Source organism: Ochlerotatus camptorhynchus, unplaced genomic scaffold, assembly GCF_037179485.1.
Source record: "Ochlerotatus camptorhynchus isolate MF236.1 unplaced genomic scaffold, CSIRO-AGI_Acam_v1.1 ptg000266l, whole genome shotgun sequence".
NCBI lineage: Eukaryota > Metazoa > Arthropoda > Insecta > Diptera > Culicidae > Ochlerotatus > Ochlerotatus camptorhynchus.
In genome coordinates, this window is record NW_027040756.1 from 2,367,390 (window position 1) to 2,387,973 (window position 20,584).

At 39.5% G+C, this 20,584-nt stretch overlaps 1 protein-coding gene across 1 annotated transcript in view; it reads right to left on the reverse strand.

The window, feature by feature from the left end:
• Positions 1–20,584, reverse strand: part of LOC135705404 (transmembrane protease serine 9-like) — a 130,055-nt gene that overhangs the window by 38,181 nt on the left and 71,290 nt on the right. The window lies entirely within an intron of this gene.

Here is a 20,584-nt window from a genome sequence, read left to right on the forward strand (position 1 = left end):
GAAGCATCGAGTGGCCTCTCACTTTCTACGAGAGCGCGTTGAGAGTAATCAAACTATGGGCCAAGGTTTCTGCTGGATGTACAGTGTATCTCACTATTGAGCGTGCAGATGTCCTTAATTTTTTTGAAAAACAGCAGTTGTAAAGGCTCAATTTAAAGATATACGTTTCTGAATTCGTTGCTGAATCATCATACAGCGTTTATTAAATTTAAGAGCTATTAGAGAAAAACGATTTTTTCTTGAAATACCTTAATATCTTAGGATACAATGAACTACACTTCTTGAAATTTTGCACATTTTTAGTTATAATAAAGATCATTAATATTACACTATTTTTTTTCTAAAATTCGTCCATTCGAGCATTTTATAAAATAAATCTAACTTCATACAGGTTCTTCCAATAAAGTCCAAAACTATAGCAAAAAAAAACAATAAATATCCTTTTAACAACCAGCCAAGATTTTACAATGTTTAAAAAAATCCACTAGGGTGTACGTTCAATGTTGCGATACACTGTAGGTAAATATTACGGTAAAGTTATGAGCATACATTGAAATAGGTCGGTTCCTGTACTTGCTTTTTAGCTTTTGCTGTAAGTTGCAGCAGTTTTATGTAAGTTTATGTAAAAAATAATATGGGGGTGGAACATACTTTTGATTTTCTGTACAGAATCTTACAGAAAAGCAAATACGGGAACACACCTAATAAAACATTATAAAATTTCAAAATTATAGGGCAAGTGCACCAATTATGGCACTCCTGAATTTTTCTCCAGTTTTGGAATATACCAGTCATGGCCCATGTGATTGAAATAGGTAAGACCAAAACTGGTACTATTGCGTATACCTGATTGTGCCATAACTGCCTTTTTAACCTACAAATGTGTAAGCAAAGACTTAATAATTAATAGGTTCCCGTACTTTTTTCTTCTACTGTAAGTTGCCGTAAGAAAATAATACAGGAATCTCCGATGTACGCGATGGGTGGTACCGTCTACCCACTGCTATTTCTCAACAGTCTTTCAACCAATTGAGCTGAAACGGTCACCTAAGGGGAAGCTCACCGGCCCAAAAATAAAAAAAATATTTTCGGTACGTTTTTATTTTTCTAAAAATATTGGGAAAAATTATCAAAAATCCAAGAAAATCAGTTTCTTCCTTAGATTTTTGTCAAAAATTACATGCAAAAAATTTTTTTTCTATCCCATCATGAAAAAAAATGGACTCTCAGAAAAACCGAAAAGTTGATGTTTTGTGGTTTTTTGAGTCCAAATTTATGCCATAATGACTTATAAAACATGTTTTTGCCCGTGAATTTTCTTTAAAAAGTTAGAAAAAATGTGATTTTTTTAGATTTTTGATACTTTTTTTCAATATTTTTAGAAAAATCAAAACGTAATTTTTTTTTTCGGAGCGGTCTGCTTCCCCTTAATGACAAAAATAAAAAAAAATACGGTTCTAATATTTTTCGATAAGGAACAATCGCAACCAAATTTTACGAAATTCTGAGAACCACTATATCGTTTTGCTGTGGAATGGCTGTATGAGGAAATAAGACAAATCGACAGTGAGCATTCATAAGGGCGTATACGCGATGATCGATTCTCTTCATCGATTTTCTCTTTTCTTAATAACTCGCTAGATTTAACGTTTGTCGGTGCGTTTGTTGTTGCTTTTGAAAGCCAATACAACCTATTACAACTCTACATTTAACAAATTCTACAAAATTGTTTTCGCTTAGCTGTAGCAATGCAAAGAGAAAAACGATGAAGAGAATCGATCATCGCGTATACGCCCTTATGCATGCTCACTGTCGAAATAATGTAAATATGAATTTATTATTTTTGTACACATATTCCAAACATTTTATATTTGTATTTAAACACTCAAAACGGATTTTTCTCAGAATGAGTTCCATTCTGACAGCACTATCGTGTTCTCCATCCTTTTTTGTATTAAAAACTATGTTTTTTTTACGAAAATCTAAGATCCACTACATCGTTTTGCTATGGCTGTTTATTTAAGCTTTATTTGTTTCGAAGATATTGATAAAACAAAGTAGGTGCTTCTTGAAAATCACGAAAAATATAAAATGCTCCCCTGGATCACGGGGTGCTTCGATTGGCACAGAAATTGTTATTCATAAAACCAGATCAAAATAAACCTCTCCTCCAAATTTGGTTCCAATCGGAACAAGGTCAATTTCACGTTCCTTGGACACTTGGACCCATACATTGATTTGTTGACTACGTTCCAGTTGAAATGAGTATATTTCAATTTGACGTAAGCTTGATCTGCTTTCGGGGCGTCATTATATTTGAATAGCTTTTTATCCTCACGTATAATCGTAGCGTAGCGTGTTGTGATGTATTTTTTTTTTTTTTACGTAAACGTCTTACGAGAAGGTACTGGGGGTGAATCGAAAATCTGAAATTGCGACCAACACGAAAAGGTGTAAGGTTTTGAATGCTTATAACTGTGTCATTTATAGATGAAATTTAAATCCTAATGCACCAATCGATAGGAAATAACTCTCACAATCTGCTACAATAAATTCTTCTCCAATTTACTCAAAAACTATCGTTGAAAAATGTACAATTAAAAAGTGATAATTTTATCACTGTTTCAATGAAATAAACGTTCTCCTCAAACCAAGTCGTCATAATCGAGTACCATTTGGTTGCGTGTCGTTTTACTTGAACCTTTTTATATAAGAACTCTGCTGTCGTTCCTCCGCTCATTAAAGCTTTAGACGGCGTGGCAATCAGAAGCTGGAGCAAATCTGGAAAAGGTGAAATTTTTCTCTCTGTCTCTGCTGAACATTACCGCAGTCAGGCTAGAGCGCTGCTGTTGTGATTCCGCTCATTTTCGCATCGGACGGACGGTGTGGTAAAATTGCAGCAGTCAGCGACTTGATGACAACCAACGATGTGGAATTTGTTGAGATCGAACAATTGGTCCTTTTCAGGACCACACATATTTTACAGAAAGAGTTATTGCGACTGTTTTCGGTCCCGTTAAAATAATATGAAACGCGACAAATGCTATTTTTATATAACAAACCCATCTTCCCATAACGACAATCTAAAAAGAATAGACGTTGATTTTTTCACCCGCCAAACAAGCCAAAAATTCAAATTGAGAGAAAATTTGCATGTCATGTATACTGTACCTCTCACAGCTACAAAATAGTGTAAAACATGTCTGGTATCTCTTTAAATACAATTAGATTAACATTTGAAGTCCATCCTTTTCACATATTCTGCTCAAAAGATGCTTTCTGTCAAGCTCCATTCATAAAAAAAACAACGGAAAATCCTGTCAGGGGCAGGACTTAGAAAGTAGTTTTTGTGCAGAATATGTAAAAAAAGGAGAGACTTCGGATAATGTATACAAATTACAGATGCATTACTGTAAGAACTGTCAAAATCCTATGAATTTAAACGCTAGTGTTCGTGAGATTTAGCTTGGCGAACTGAATTTTGATGATTTTGGGTCGTCCTTGTGTTGAAGTGGGATCCAGAGGGACGGTAAAAAATCAATTACATCTTTAAGCAGAGCTTTACATTGTTGTTTGTTACAAAATTCATGCACCAAGTGGATTAGCGAGTTTCTGGGTGGTGCTGTGTTTAGCTCGGTCCAACAAAAATTAATCCTCTGAAAATGGGTAGGAGCGTCTTTGTGTAAATGTAAGAATGGCAAAAATTTAAGAGATATATTTCAGAATACTTGTAGTTCTAGTTCCTCATTATATGCTTAAGAGGCGGATAAATTCCTACGTTAAACTATCCAATGAACATTTAGAATTATGATCCTGCTTGGATGGACGAATTCTTGATTGTTTGAAGTAGAAAATTATGATTAAATATTGATCATGGACCAAACTTTCTAATTTTGTGAAAGCACAACTCTGAATATCAAATTTTCGATTATGCTGATGGAAAGAAAGTGAACGGGCAATCCCAAGTTACCAACAAGCCTGCTTAGTAAAAATCCAACTAATAATGCGCCAACGCCCTGTATTAGTCGTATGTTAGCTTTATATAACAAAACCAATCCAAATTAGCGGGCTTATTGGTTATCTCCCAACAATTTGGTTTTTATGAGGGTACTGTAGACCATGATTTAGACTTGTAGAGTGCCTTAAAACCTCAATAAAACTTACAATGTTACTTAGGCTAGGATGTGCAATACATGCTTGTGAGCGATTTCCCATCGGAGGTATCCCACTGCGTTCAAGAGCGTTTGGTTAAACGTGTTATCCATAACAAATGTTCAACGGAGATGGGATGGGCATTGAAGTTTGCACGGGGAATATATTTTATAACGGAGGATTAAAGACAAGTGTTTCATATGCGGAAATATCTCAACATCTCAACGTAGTTTACGTCAACCATGGTCGTGTCTTGCACACAACCCTACCAATTTTTTTTTGTTTATTACTTTATGTGTACAGGCTCAATCGAATAAACTTTACAGAGCCAAATCACCATTTCCGTTATACATTATCAATGTCTTAAATCTAAAGTTAAAGGAATTAAACCGAATACTCACGGTCTTCTCTTGGTTACTGGTTGGCAATTTTAAAGATATTGGATATGGAATTTGCAGTATAATTTATGATACAAAAATTTCACTGAACTGAATCCTATTCATCGTTATATCAGCTCTGTAATCATACAATGATTACAGAAACAAATAAATAAAACAAAAAACACACGCAAAAAAAAATACAATCTAAACACAATGTTTAGAGTAAATTGTTTTAGAGTACATCAACCAACCACACCCTCGCTCAAGTGAATTCCCGCGCATCATGTACCTTTGTTTTAGTCAGTTGCAAATAAAAACCCAAACAAGATACAACGCAAAATAGTTCGTCGCGAAATTATTTCCGAAAACTAAACTGAAAATTCCGCTTGATACAACAACATTTTATGGTCCTTCGGTTCCGGATGTCACGATTTAACGGTTGACTATGGAAGAACTGACGATCAAGCGGAACTCGCTCTTCGAGAAGATGAAGTGGGAGCTAAATACGGCGAAACGCGTCCAGAGCCGGAGTCCTCTACATTGTGAGGTTAGGGAACGCGTCGATCGGCTGCACCATCTCGGAAACAATTTTTTCGACTTGCAGAGCGAAATCGAAGACAAAACACCGTCATTGGAAGCAGTTTCATCGGTTTTCAACTACCGGACTGAGTTTGAGGAGTTATATTATAAAGCCAAATGTATCTACTCGCAGATGGAGGAAGGGTCTGTTGGTGGTGATGACACGTTTGAGGAACCAGCCAACAATCTAAGGCATGCAGTTTCGGCACTGCTGGAAACGCAACGGTTGCTCCTGTCGAACCAAGCTGCAGTTTCAAGCCAAACGAGTGCGTTAACTGCCCAGCTAGGGGACTTTCGACAAGCATCACTTCGTGCCACTGCAGCTGAACCAATGCTCAACGTACGACTCCCTCCAATCAACATTCCTATCTTCAAGGGTGACCGCAAGGACTGGCGCTCTTTCAAGGACCTTTTTGTTAGTACCATTCACGACAAGGAGACGTTGCGTGACTCACAAAAGCTGCAGTATCTCCTTTCATACCTTGACGGTGAAGCTAAGGCATTGGTGAGCTCGTTTGCGATCACGGATGCGAATTACAACCAAGTGTAGGACAAGTTAGTGAAACGATATGATCAACATAAGTACACCGTTTTCTCGCTAGTGAAGGAATTCCTTGAACAGCCAGTCGTGTCATCTACGCAGCCGAGCAGCCTTCGGAAACTAGTAACGACATCTGACGAAGTTATTAGACAACTGAGTGCCATGGGTGCCCAGTACGAATCGCGTGACCCGTGGCTCATTCACCTCCTTTTGAAAAAAATCGAAAAGGAAACACGTTCTCAGTGGGCCACAAAAATCGTCGATATGCAGAATCGTACGTTTCAAGAGTTCCTGAAATTCCTCGAAAACCGTTGTGATGCCCTCGAGACATGTTCCTCATTCACGCGGAAGATCTTTACGAATCCGGAAGCTACGAAAAAGGAAATTCGGAAGGATCAAGCGAAGCCGATAGAGAGAAAGTTTCAAAGCTTTCACATCGCACCCCAGCTGTGCCCGAAGGGCTCTTCAGAACAGCATCAGATCTATCAGTGTGACTCCTTCAAATCATTAAGCGTCGCTGACCGTAGGGAGTTAGTGCAGAAGTCAACCAAACAAACAATTTGAGTTGATTAACAGCTGAATAAGCAATTTTTTAGCTGAAGAAGCTTATTGTTGCCTGAATAAGCTCTTATTCAACATTCAATGTTTGTTGGGAAGACTGTGCTTCAACTGCCTCAGACCGTCGCACTCAGTGAACAATTGTTCATCGAAGTCTTCGTGTAGGGTCAATGGTTGCAATCAGCGACATCACACGCTCCTCTATCAACAGGGTGACAGCCAGGCAGCGCATTCAGTGCAAGCACCGTCAATCCAATCGGTGTACAGCTCACCGGCCTCAGAGCCAGCGGTACAGGAAGTTCGCTCAACGAATGAGGTCTCGAGCTTCAAAGCGGATGTACTTCCGACACAGTCGCCTACCAATATTGCGGTGCTACCTACGGAACTCATTAAGATTCGAGGTAAGAGTGGTTCTTTTCAGATAGTGAGAGCCATGATCGATTCCTGCTCCGGCGCGTCGCTGATCAATGAAGCTTGTATGACGCGTCTCGGTCTCAACCGAAGCAATGCCAGGTTCGCTGTCACTGGGGTGGTAGGCGCCGCAGCTGGTACTACCAAGGGGATAGTACATGTGGAACTGTCATCTCGATTCAACGATGAAGTAATCCTGACTACTCAAGCATTCGTTCTGGATGTTTTGACTACAACTATGCCAAGTCAGACTTTCGACGTAAAGCGAATGATGTTCTTGGAAGCGATCCCGTTAGCTGATCCGAACTTTTGGAAACCAGGAGAAATCGATGTCATTCTCGGAGTAGAGTTGTTCCTACCTATGCTCCGAATGGGTCAAATTACCGATGAAGATGGATTGCCAGAACTCGGTGTTTGGCTGGCTGGTAGCTGGACGATTCGAAGGTGGGGCTTGTATTCAAACACATTGTACGTCCCTCAATGTCGACTCCGATGTCAACATCGACAAATCGCTGCGAATGTTTTGGGAGAGTGAAAAAGTTCCGTCGCAGAAGGTGCTCACAGCTGATGAGATCACTCACTCACTGATGACTCACAAGCGAGATGAAACTGCCAGATTTGTGGTTCGGCTACCATTTGACGAAACGAAAACTGCGCTAGGAGAATCGCTAGTGGCAGCCGTCAAGAGGTTGCAACACTTTAGTCGGAGTATTTGCGTTTGGGCCACATGGAACCTGTCCCGGACGAGGAAATCGACAAGCAGCCGAACGAATGTTTCTATTTACCGCATCACGCTGTGCACAATGAAGATAGCTCAACGACGGTTCATGTGTTAGTTCATCGGGAATCTCGCTCAACGATCGATTGCTTATTGGACCTAATATCACTGAAAACTTGCTGGATGTATTGTCTCACTTTCGTAGATTAGAGATGAACTAGCCTAAGGCTAAAAATCTCTTTAATAAAGAATTAAAAAAAAAAAAAAAAAACTTTCGTAGTTATCCAGTAGTGTTCACAAGCGATGCAGAGAAGATGTATAGACAAGTATGCGTAGCTGAGGATCAAGTGGTGTTTAGGAAGAATCCCGAAGATCCCATCCAACACTTTCGCCTGCTTACCGTTACGTACGGGACATCATGTGCTGCATATCTAGCTACAGAATCTCTTCGACAAGCCGCTCGAGATAGTGCGCCAAATTTCCCGGTTGCTGCTGAAAGAATCCTCAAAGGGTTTTATGTGGATGATTTGATGTCTGGTGCTGACACACTAGAAGAAGCGAAGCAACTAGTCACCGAAATCTCAACAATTCTAAGCCATGCTGGATTTGTCCTTAGGAAATGGTCGTCGAATATACCAGAACTCGTCGAGGACATTGCAGATAGTAGAGATGGCCCAATTCCTTTGCAGTTTACAAATGACTCGGATTCTGTTAAAGCCTTAGGTATACGTTGGTCGCCCAGAGAAGACTCGTTCAACTTCAAGGTGTATCTAAACATCGATAGTAGCAACACCAAACGTCAGCTTCTGTCGGACTCATCGAAGCTGTTCGATCCTTTTGGGTGGCTTTCACCGTGCATCGTCAAAATCAAGATCCTGTTCCAGCAGTTATGGTTGTACGACTTGACGTGGGATGACCTACTTACCGCAGCAATTGAGGAAGAGTGGGTTGGTGTTAAAAACAATCTTCACCTGTTGGAAAAGATCCGTATACCATGTTGGATTGTTAAAGGGTGTCCACGATGAAATTGCCACACACAAAATTGATTCGCAAAATTCGAGTTTTCATCCGATTGCCATCAAATTTTCAGGGATTGAGAAATAACTATTAAACTTCATTTTACCATTTTACTCGTATTTTATTTACAGTCCATACGCAAATGCCCGCACCTTGGCCTTAACCCCGGCCATAAGATTCTGCACAACCTGTGAATCAACCGTTTTTTGCATGTAAACCCATACTTTCTTCAGTTCCTCGACTGTCTTTACTACCTTAGGTCGTTTAAGAAGGTGCTGCTTCATAATCGCCCAGTACTTCTCAATGGGGCGGAGCTCCGGAGTGTTGGGAGGGTTGAACATTTTCGGCACGAAATTGACCTTATTGTCCGCATACCACTTCAGCACGTCCTTGGAGTAGTGGCATGAGGCCAAATCCGGCCAGAAGATTGTGGGGACGTTGTGGGCCTTCAGGAGAGGAAGCAGCCGCTTCTGGAGGCACTCTTTTATGTACACCTGTCCGTTCATCGTGTCCTGGGTCACGAAAGGTGCACTCCGCTTCCCGCACGTGCAGATGGCTTGCCAAACCAGGAATTTCTTCGCAAATTTGGACATCTTCTGAGTGCGGACATGCTCCGGAACACTGAACTTATCCTTGGCCGTGAAAAACAGGTTGCCGGGGATCTGTTTGAAGTCGGCCTTCACATATGTTTCGTCGTCCATGATGCAGCATTCAACTTTCGTCAGCATGTTGAGGTACAACTTCCTGGCACGGGTTTTGGCGGACTTGTTCTGCTTCTCGTCGCGATTAGGGGCATTTTGTACCTTGAACGTTCGAAGCCCAGCCTTAGTTTTGGCCTTCTGGACAAAACTTCGGCTTAGGTGCAGCTTCTTAGCCACATCCCTAACGGAGGCGTTCGGATTTCGGTTGAAGGCCCCAACTACGCGGTTGTGATTTTTGGTGTTGTACGGAATACTTTTTCTTTCACTTCTGGGCTTCCGATCGGTAGTCAACCGTTCCTCGAACCGCTTAATCACTCGCGACACCGTGGAATTCGCGATTCCCAACGTTTTAGCGATGGAACGATGCGAGAGATCCTTGTTCTCGTGATGAATGCGCAAGATTTTATCACGCACGAGCTGTTCTTTCGACTCCATTTCCGCGAGTTTTGATCACAGGACTTTAAAACTTGCAGGATGTAAATAATGCACTATGAACTAAATCCACCCAAATTTTCATTAAATTCTACCCAACGGTTAAAAAGTTAGAGCAATTTCATAGTGTGGCAATTTCATCGTGGACACCCTTTAATCACGAAGGAAGAATGCAGCTTGTTGGGTTCTCAGACGTATCAGAGTCCGCATATGCCGCAGTAGTCTATGGCCGTTCGATTGATCCGAACGGTGAAGTACGAGTTACACTAATCACCGCTAAAACCAAGGTAGCACCTATCAAGCAAATTACATTACCACGCCTCGAGTTGAATGCTGCTGTGCTCCTGACGACGCTGATGAAGAAGATCTCTTCTGCTCTCGATCACCTCAATCTGCGGATGCATGCTTGGTCGGACTCAACAATAGTACTAGAATGGTTATCATCGCACCCACGAAAGTGGAAAACATATGTTGCCAATCGCACTGCAACCATCCTGAATGTAATTCCAAGAAGCTCATGGCATCATGTAGCTTCCGGAGAAAACCCAGCACAGTCCGTCAAGAGGAATAACGCCATCTGAACTCTTGGAGCACACATTATGGTGGACAGGCTCTACAAGCAAGATGAATTCCTAGATCACCTAGTCGCACAACCTGCAATATGTGAAGCAAACCATCAAGTCACGATTTTAAATACCAATATTGTCCCAAGGAGTGATTTCACCATAGAACAGTGTCTTTTAAATCGGTACTCTTCGATTCGAGTAGTATGTCGAATTCTCGCGGTTATCAACCGATTCATTTGTAACCTCAAATCTGTTCGTCTTCTCTACGAAAAGTGGGAACAATAACTCCAACAGAACAACAAGCGTCTACCCTACAGCTAATACACATGGCTCAAAACGACGCATTCATCACCGAACTGACATGTCTCCACAAAGGAACCAACCTGCCCAGTAAAAGCAAATTACGATCGCTACATCCTTTCATCGATGGAGAAGGAACACTTCGTGTAGGAGGAAGACTCCAGAACGCCAATATCCCCTACGAAATGAAGCACCCAGCAATTCTACCAAGTCACTATCGTTTCACGGAACTGATTATTTAAGACACACACCTTGTCAATCTATCTGCAGGACCCACATTGTTTCTAGCTACACTCAATCAACGATTTTGGATAATTGGATGCCAGAACGTGATTCGTCGTGCAGTACAGAACTGCCTCCGCTGCAGTCGTATGAAAGCGAAGACTGCCACTCAACTTATGGGTTGCTTGCCAGCCGTTCGCACCATGCCAGTGCGAGCTTTCATCCACGGTGGGATTGATTATGCCGGTCCAATCATCCTCAAAAGCGGCAATCCTCGTAAACCTCTCCTAACCAAGGGTTACATAGTTGTGATCGTGTGCCTTTCCACTAAAGCTATTCACCTAGAGGCTGCCAGTGACTTGTCGTCCGCAATATTCATCGAAGCGCTCAAGAGGTTCATCGCTCGTCGTGGTTTATGTACAGAGATTTGGTCTGACAATGGGACAAATTTCATCGGTGCTAATCGCCAGATGCAGGAGTTTTTCCAATCCGATGAATTTAGAGCTCAAGCAAGCCGCTTTTCTTCGAATGTAGGCATCAAGTGGACATTCATACCACCATCCGCACCCCACATGGGTGGTTTGTGGGAGGTGACAGTGACGAGTGTCAAAACGCACGTATACAAGGTGCTCAGTCGTGGACCGCAAACCTTCGAACATCTGTATACTATTCTCACCCAAGTAGAAGCCTGCCTTAATTCAAGACCGTTGTGTGCCATATCCAATTCACCGGACGATGTTTTGACTCCAGGGCATTTCATCATTGGGTAGCCGATGAATCTGTTGCCAGAACCATCAGTCCCAAACGTTCCCGTTAATCGACTCGACTCTTGGCAGATATGTCAGAAGCAGCTAGAAGAAATTCGGCAGCCCTGGAGAAATGAATACGTTTCATCTTTGCAACCACGAACCAAGTGGCAATCTATGGAGGATAACCTGCAGATCAACAGACTTGTTCTAGTAAAAAATGAGAACACTCCACCAGCACAGTGGGAGCTTGCCCGGATTATCGCGGTCCATCCGGATCGTCAAGGTGTTGTGAGGACTGTCACGCTTCGCAGAGGATCATCATTTCGTTTTCATTTATTTCCGAAAACTAAACTGAAAATTCCGCTTGATACAACAACACACAAGGTTAATCAAACTTACAATCTAAGGTAAAATATATGAGTTTCATAAACTCCAGATCGCGTCTAGCCAAAATATCCCGAACTGGAAAATTAGGTTGTCTACCTCGAGCCCGAAGGGAATCATATAGCTTAAATCTGACTCCACGATGCTCAGCACAAGACCAAATAATGTGATCGGTGGTAACCTTGTCCACATTCACAAAGATTCCTGTCCCCCAGCCCAACACGTAACAACTGAACATTTAACGACATGAGACGAGACATCACACGAAAGAAGTCTCGACCCACCTCCAACCCTTTGAACCAAGAAATCTTCGACACCTTAGGGATGATCTAATATAGCCATCATCCCAAACTCCCTTCGCTTTATTTATTTTGCCAGCTGGCGAGCGACTGTTGACGATAAATAAAGAAAATTTCGTTGTAGGCGATTTGACGATCGCAAATATCGCCTTATATAGCGCCCACCTTTACCCTGAATCGAGCAATGAGATGGAACCCATGCAAAATTGACGACAAAAGATCTTAACGGTAAAGCATTTAGAAACTCTCGTATTTACATGAGAGTTTTATCGGCCTCATGGAGCGAATAACCTCAACAGAACTGTGAGGCGATAGTTTCTAGCGATCTTGCGGAATCAACTTGGTCAAATTTTGCTGCGAAAATGGACAGAGCAATTATGGGACGATGATGCAATGGGATTCTGCTAATCTCTTGCGTCATAAATAAATCAAACTTGACTGAATTGCCGAAGTCGGTAAAGTACCTATACACGATAAGGATTATGCTGTGAAGTGCTGACATCCTGTGCAATATACACGTAGTACAATGACATAAAACTAGTTTGAGGGTTTAGCTCAAGAAGCTTCTGAAAGTTTGCAATCACCAGTGGGTTCATAACTTCACAACGGGTGAGGAGCCAGAGGGACAATTCCGAAACCAATCTGAGAGTGGAAACATGTCCGCTAACACTTCGAGACTCATCGTATAAGTCGATTGCATGCATCCTAACGCGATACTGGATACGTTCCAGTTTGGTTATGTGCATTTTAGCCGCTGAATGGAAGCTACCGTACTCTATAACCAATAAAATCGTTGTCCGGTACAACGTTAGTAGATCTTGCGGATGGGCTACCCACCACGTTTTGGAGACTTGATGTCTTGGGCAAAGTTGTTTGCCTAAACAAAATAAACAACTCTTTTGAAGACGTAAAATTTCCACATCCTGCTAGTTCCGAGTTATATGGAGTTTATGAAAAAAATGTCGAAAATATAGTTTTTTCTTTCTATTTCGGTTTTTTTGCTGACAACCATATAATGTTATATTTTTCTCTTATGCAAATGCATTAAATAAATAACTTTTGTTAAGAAACATACTGGTTTAAGCTTCAAATTTTAAAGATATTGTTGAAAAACCGAAAAAAACAACAATTTTTGAACTATAATAGGAAAAATGACGGCTTCGGCATGCCACACTATTTTCGGCAACCTAAATTGAAACACTATTTTCACTGGATTTTCTTACGAAAACACTTCGCTGAATGCATGCAAACGATTCTTTATGCTTTCAGCTTCAATTTGACTATACTTTTACCACTGAGAAAAAGCAATCTAGCAGGGTTTTCTTGAAATTAAACACACGCACTATAAATTGTAGCTGATTTCGAGTTGCCGATAATAAAACAGCAGATATACATGCAGTTCAAATGGAACGGTTGCCGAAGAAAAACTGGTTGCCGACAATACTCGCTCTCACTAGAGAAGATTGGAGCTTTGTAAAAGCGTTTCAAAACAGTTTTTGACAATTCTTTCGACTGAAATTGTTAGAGCAGCTGGCAGCAAAAGATTGTAAACAAACCAATACTGCATATGTGTGCGTTCCTTAGAGAAAAAGGCTATAGAAAGAAGGTCGCTGCTTAAGTTGCCGAGAATACGTAAATTCCCCTATCTCCCAAAGCGCAAAAAATCGCAATCTGACATTTTCAGCAAAAATTTAACAATACTCGATAAACAAAATATCAAAATTTGAGAGAGGTATATTTTGGTATTTTTGAGATTAAATCATTTTAGTGGAGCATGTATTATTTCTAAAACTTTTTTTAATGCGTTGGCGTTTTGAAGACTTAACTCCTTGAGCAAAGTTGTTTATCTTGATAAAATAAACAACTCTTCTGAAGAAGTCAAAACTCCACAGCCTACTGTTTTCGAGCTATATGCATTTAAACAATATATTTAAAGGGAGCGATCCTGGCGTAGTGGTTAGCATCCATACCTCTCACGTCAAAGTCACGAGTTCAAATCTCACCCCCAGACAAGTTACGAATGACCCAAAAGCGTTAAAGTGACTATAACAAAAAAAATATATTTAAAATTAAAACACTTATTTTCACATGTGTTTTCTGTAATTCTATATAACTCGAAAACAGTAGGCTGTGGAGTTTTGACTTCTTCAGAAGAGTTGTTTGTTGTTTGTTGTTTGCTCAAAAAGTCAAGTCTTCAAAACGCCATTTCAATGCATTAAAAAAAGTTATAAAAATAATACGTGCTCCTCTAAAATGATGAAATCTCAAAAACACCAAAATATACCTGTCTCAAATTTTGAAATTTTGTTTATCGAGTATTGTTAAATTTTTGCTGAAAATGTCAGGTTGCGATTTTTTGTGCGTTGGCAGATATTAAAGTTCAAAAATTGTTGTTTTTTCGGTTTTTCAAAAATATCTTTAAAATTTGAAACCTAAACCAGTATGTTTCTTCAAAAAAGTTATTTATTAACTGCATTTGCATAAGAGAAAATATAACATTATATGGTTGTCAACAATTGGCGTCTTGCAGTAAAACTTTTCCAAGCTTTCGCCTCCTACATTTCGAAGTGAGAACTACTAGAAGGAGGATAGTTTCCAAATTTTCCAAGTAAAACAGACGATTTTTGGGGCAAATCGGTCCATAAAGAAAAACTAATAATTTCTCGTGGAAACTTTTGCTTGAATCGTGTAAGAAAACGTGTTTGAAAACTAATTGTTTTTATTTCGGTATGGATCGGAGAGGTTTTCATGGAAAATAATGCATAACAAGTTTGCACCCACTGCGAGAGGTTACCTCCTGCGAAGCTGCATTTTTCGGAAAATGGTGAATATGTGCGATTTCCACTAAGATGAAAGTGGAAATTAAGTTAATTTACTTATGAAAGGTTGTATCATGCTGGTGGTAATAGAGAATTGGTTGTATAGAACGCCATTATTCAATAAATGTTCATTTTAACCTTTTTTAAGCAAGCATATTGATACTCACAATTTTCGACGGAAAACGCACCGGAACTTGATTTACTCAACACGCACCATACTATAAAATGGTACTAGATGGTCTTCAAAGTGATAACAAGATGACAAATCATCTTTATTTTGAGTAATTGAGCAATTTACTTCTGTTTACATCATATTTACAATGCAGCATTGATGGAGCCGCGAAATGAAATGAATATATCTAATGCAAGTTCAACTGGAAAAGTCAAAGATGCATATCAGTCTAATCGTAAAAACGTTTTCTTCTTCAATTCGAATGTTATATTGGAAGGATTTTACACAGGCTTGATGAAAATTATGATTTAACGTTAATTTTCACGAATTGTATAAGCAGTCTGTCAACATTATCATCATCATGCAGTGGCGACATCTGCGTTGAGCTTTTACGGCAATCTTCCAATAGAAAGAAACAGAAAAAAAACATATTTCGACATTTTTTCTTTAATTCCCTATAAATCGGAACCAGTACGCTGTGGAAATTTTACGTCTTCAAAATAGTTGATTATTTTGTCAAGGCAAACAACTTTGCCCAAGACATCAAGTCTCCAAAACGTCAACGAAAGAAGTTAGATTGTGGCGCCATCTTTGCGGAAGAGTTTTGAACTATTTGTTTATGTCAATAGATGGTCTATATTATGATGAGCAACTTTACCCAAGACACCAAGTCGCGGAAATGCTTCGTTTAAGAGTTGTTAATTTTGCTCCGCTAGATAGCATTTCTGGCCCAGTGTGCAATATGGGATCTCCAGGTGCATTTAGAATCGAACCAGACTCCGAGATATTTGAAGGACATAGAATGAGTGATCGGTTTACCCAAAAGTTGAAGCTTCGGATGTGCTGGGCTATGCTTCCTAGAAAAAAAAAAAAAAAAAAAAAAAAAAAACAACCAACTCCGTTTTGCTCCGATGAGAATTTGATACCTAGCACGTAGACAAGTTGGTCGATCCCTTTGGGCCCTGTGACAGACACTATGCCGTCATCTGCAAGTTGTCTCAACGTGCAGCTGTCACTAAGTCTGACGTAGAAGTTTTACAAAAGGGGGTCTAAACATGAGCCCATGTAGCAAAATCGATAAGCTGTAGAGTTTCCATGAGAAAAGCTCATATGTTTCTCTGACGGCAAATTGTACAAACAGCTATTGATTAATGGAGAAAGATTACAGACGTCGAGTTTGTCTGAACGGACTCCAAATGAAACTGAATCAAAAGCCCCCTTGCTATCCAAGATCACAGTAGCCATTTGCTCTTTTTTAGCAAAATCCAATTGAATTTCTGTAGAAAGCAACGCGAGACAGTCGTTCGTTCCCTTACCCCTACGGAAACCAAATTGAGTAACTGAGAGTAGGTGGTTCATCTCAACCCATTTCTAGATAAACATTCCAAAAGGTCCTATCTGAATTGATCGATTCTCTTCATTGACTTTCTCTTTCGTTAATAACTCAGTTTCAAAATCTTTCCCTGTTGCATTTGACGTTTTGGACGCTAGATAAGAACCTTCGTTATCAAACTAGGGGAATTTACGTATTCTCGGCAACCTAAGCAGTGACCTTCTTTCTATAGGCTTTTTCTCTATGGAACGCACACATATGCAGTATTGGTTTGTTTACAATATTTTGCTGCCAGCTGCTCTAACAATTTCAGTCGAAAGAATTGTCAAAAACTGTTTTGAAACGCTTTTACAAAGCTCCAATCTTCTCTAGTGAGAGCGAGTATTGTCGGCAACCAGTTTTTCTTCGGCAACCGTTCCATTTGAACTGCATGTAAATCTGCTGTTCTACACTGAACCAATTTGACATATTCCTGTTATGTGGAAGTCTAATAATTTTGCGCTATAAGATAATCCTTTGAAAATGATATGATTGAAAATGTGTCAGGTAAATTCTATATGAATATCTGATACATTGACAATGCTGATAATTTGAAAACTTTTATATGATCGCCATATGATAAATGAAAATCGGTCAAATTATAATAATTAACTGAAATGGATTTGAAACCCATAAGCATAAGCTTTACTTTTCACCACAATATAATATATGTGTCATAAATCAATCGAAGTAAAGTTTATGTGAAAATCACATGAAATTTACTTATTCTTTTGACACATATATTTAATCGATTTCTAAAAATAAATCGAAAAATTAACACCAGGCAGTGGGAGCTTTCACAGTTGTGTTTTTTTTATTGTAGCTGATTTGGGATTCGATCCAGAACTGTTGAGCTGTGATGCTTTTCGTGTCTGCGCTCGATTTCATTGGGCCACGGCTGACTTCAATATTGAGCTCGTTCAATTAGCATGAAGTAATAACAGCTCTCCCAACATGGAATATAGAGCAACGTTATGCTCGTTTTGCTAGAGTGAAGAAAAATAGCACTGACCAATATATGCTCCGTTTCAGTGGTGTCGGGTATTCAAATCATTATTAATGCTCCTGTGTGCAATAAAACAACGACTACATTATATGAGTTCATGGAACTGGTTCATGAAGTTCGAGTACTAGTGCTGGAATCTGAATTAGCCGTGTAGAAGGCTTACAATTAGAATCTTAGCAAATAAATATTGCAGTAGAATCATTTTTTTTTCAATCTCAAAACATTCTTTTCCGGAAACCCTTATCTTATGAAACAATAACAAACAATGATTATTTATTACAGTATCATTGTTGTTAGCAATATTTAGTTCGACTAATCATTCTAATGAGTGTACGATAACATAGTTGAAAATTGTTTCAATAATTTATAAAGAACAATTATGTAAGATGTATTTTATTGGGAGCGATGTTCATCCCAGAAAACATACCAAAACAAATGTTTGCTGTTGGATTTCTTAAAAGGCATTGGGATAGATCTTTTTACAATATTCAAACCTCAAAAATCAAAGGAAGCTATTCCAATGAGATATACATGTTTTCCTATACTGCAAAGTTAAATGACAGTCCAATAGTTTCTACATGTCTATTTACACACGACATATCAACAAACGTCAAAAATCGTTAAAAGCAACTCCAATAAAATATACATGATTATCTTATAAGATATATCTTTTAGTGAGCAATATTCTTCATGAAAACAGGTATATTTTACTGAGTTTTCTCATAGTTCAAATTTATATGATTTTCCATTAGTTTCTAGATATCTGTTCCCACCCATGACATATCAACAGTTTTTCACCATGAAATATATCAGACAATATTCATATACTTATTACCTATCGCTAACCACGTTCGAAGCAAAGTATTATCAAGTACTAAGTATGTGAAATTACGATAGAAATCATTCCATATCGCAGTCATAGTTTTTAAGTGATAATCCATTGGAATCTATCAATCATCACATAGAATGAATAAATCTCCTGACATTGCTATGTTATAAGATGGATCCAATAAACGGTACATGTCGATTTGTTTCAGTGTATTATCGGCAACTCGAAATCAGCTACAATTTGTAGTGCGTGTGTTTCATTTCAAGAAAACCCTGCCAGATTGCTTTTTCTCAGTGGTAAAAATATAGTCAAATTGAAGCTGAAAGCATAAAGAATCGTTTGCATGCATTCAGCGAAGTGTTTTCGTAAGAAAATCCAGTGAAAATAGTGTTTCAATTTGGGTTGCCGAAAATAGTCTGTCATGCCGAAGCCGTCATTTCCCCTATGTGGTAAAGTTAGCGCGAAATCTGTTTGCATAGCAGTTATTATCATAAAAGAATGTTGATGAAGAAAATCGATCAAAGCAGATAGGACCATTTGAAATATTCATCGAGATTTTTTCCAAGCGAACAATTTTCGAATGCACGACAACATCGCGATGGGCCGGTACGAGTTGTAATCTAACGCGGGTTTAATAGGCTTTTTAATGACTTTAATAACTCTTACCCGCCTTCAATCATCCGGAACAATATTGAGCTCCAGGAGCTGACTAAACAAGTTCAACGTGCAATGTCTGGGAGGTTCTTCAACAAGTTGAACTTGATCCTATCAGCTCCCGGAGCCGAATTACCACACGAAAGGAGTGCGAGTGAGAGCTCCAGCATTGAAAAAAGCTGACTGATATCGTCTACCGAATTCATCGTTTCACAAGGAATCATCCGTGCCGGCACGGAATCAGAACATACTTTTCGCGCGAACTTGAGAATCCAACGATTCGAGTACTCCTCGCTCTCGTTGTTTGTAGACCGGTTACGCATCCTTCGCGCAAAGCGTATTCATCGACGTTTCGTGCGATAATCCGTCCACGAATTGCCACCAATATCCGCGTTTCTTGGCTTTGATGAGGCTCTTGAGTTCGCGTTCAAGAGCCGAGTACGCTTCAAAATGCACGGGTGTTCCACGTTGCCAGAAAAGCTTAAACGCGTCGGACTTTTTGATAAAAAAAAAATGGTGGGTCCCACAAGGCAAGGAGTTCTCCTACGGAAAAACGTTTCTGGAACCGGCCGAGTTTGAGCTTGAAGCACGCTGTCCAAGATCAGATTAGAGAGGATGCTATATTCCTCAAATGGTGGAAGCCCTTCTACCGACGATAGGGTTTCATCTATCACAGTCTTGAACTTTGCCCAATCGATATTCCGGTACTACCGTAGCGATCTTGGATAACATGCCACGTGCAATCCAACGATAATGAATTAGAGTAAAGTATGTAGTCTAATCTACTGCCATTCGAGGATGGACCAGCCAAACGTGTTACTTCTCCATTGTGAAGAATTTTCATATTGGAGTTGTCACAGAGATCGTATTAAAGTCATCATACAGTTCACCCAGCCTGTACCGTGGGAATTAAAAGCTCCCATAATCAACAGTGGAGTAGGAAGAACTGAACAGATATCTAAAGTTGTCTTACCTTTAAAATAGCCTGACATGCGACAATTTCAATACCTGGGAATTGTGGAAGATTCACTCTATAGAATAAAATTTCTTCTATAGATAATGATACTTTTTGATCCCCAAACCCTCCTCCATGTTAAAATGTTAATGTTAAAATCATAAAAAAGAAGTTCGATATCTGAAAAGAGCCAAGTTTCAAAAAGAGCAAATGCATCACAATCATTATAGTAAACTAAAAAAATAAAAGATTCTAACATAGGAATGAGACTTGGAAAATTATTCATCGAAGGAAATGATGGCAAGGAGGGGCCACTTCAATGTTAATTGAATCCAGGCAAGCAGTCTCCAGCAAATAAAAAAAAAACGCTTTCCAAAAAGATTCTCGCAATGTTGAAAACTGTCACACACTTAACCAGTTGTAGGAAACTCTATTGAGAGAAAAGTTGCAATGGCGCTGCTGGTTGGCGACCTTCTGCTGTTTTTAATATTCAGCAAGAAACGATTCATACCTACATTTGTTTTCAGAAGACTATATCACCGCCAGCCACGGTTACTCAGTGGGGAAAGTTTATCAAACTGGTTCACCGGAAAAGACTTCACCCAGCCATATATTTGCATAAAATATCGATCATTATAGCAGTTTCCGATGATACGGTATGAATAAAAATTGCCCATCGTAAACCACTGCCTCACTTTGGATAACGCTACAAACAAGGGTGAAATATTGCGGAACAATACTGAAAGTTGTTTTGACTGCAGATGGAAG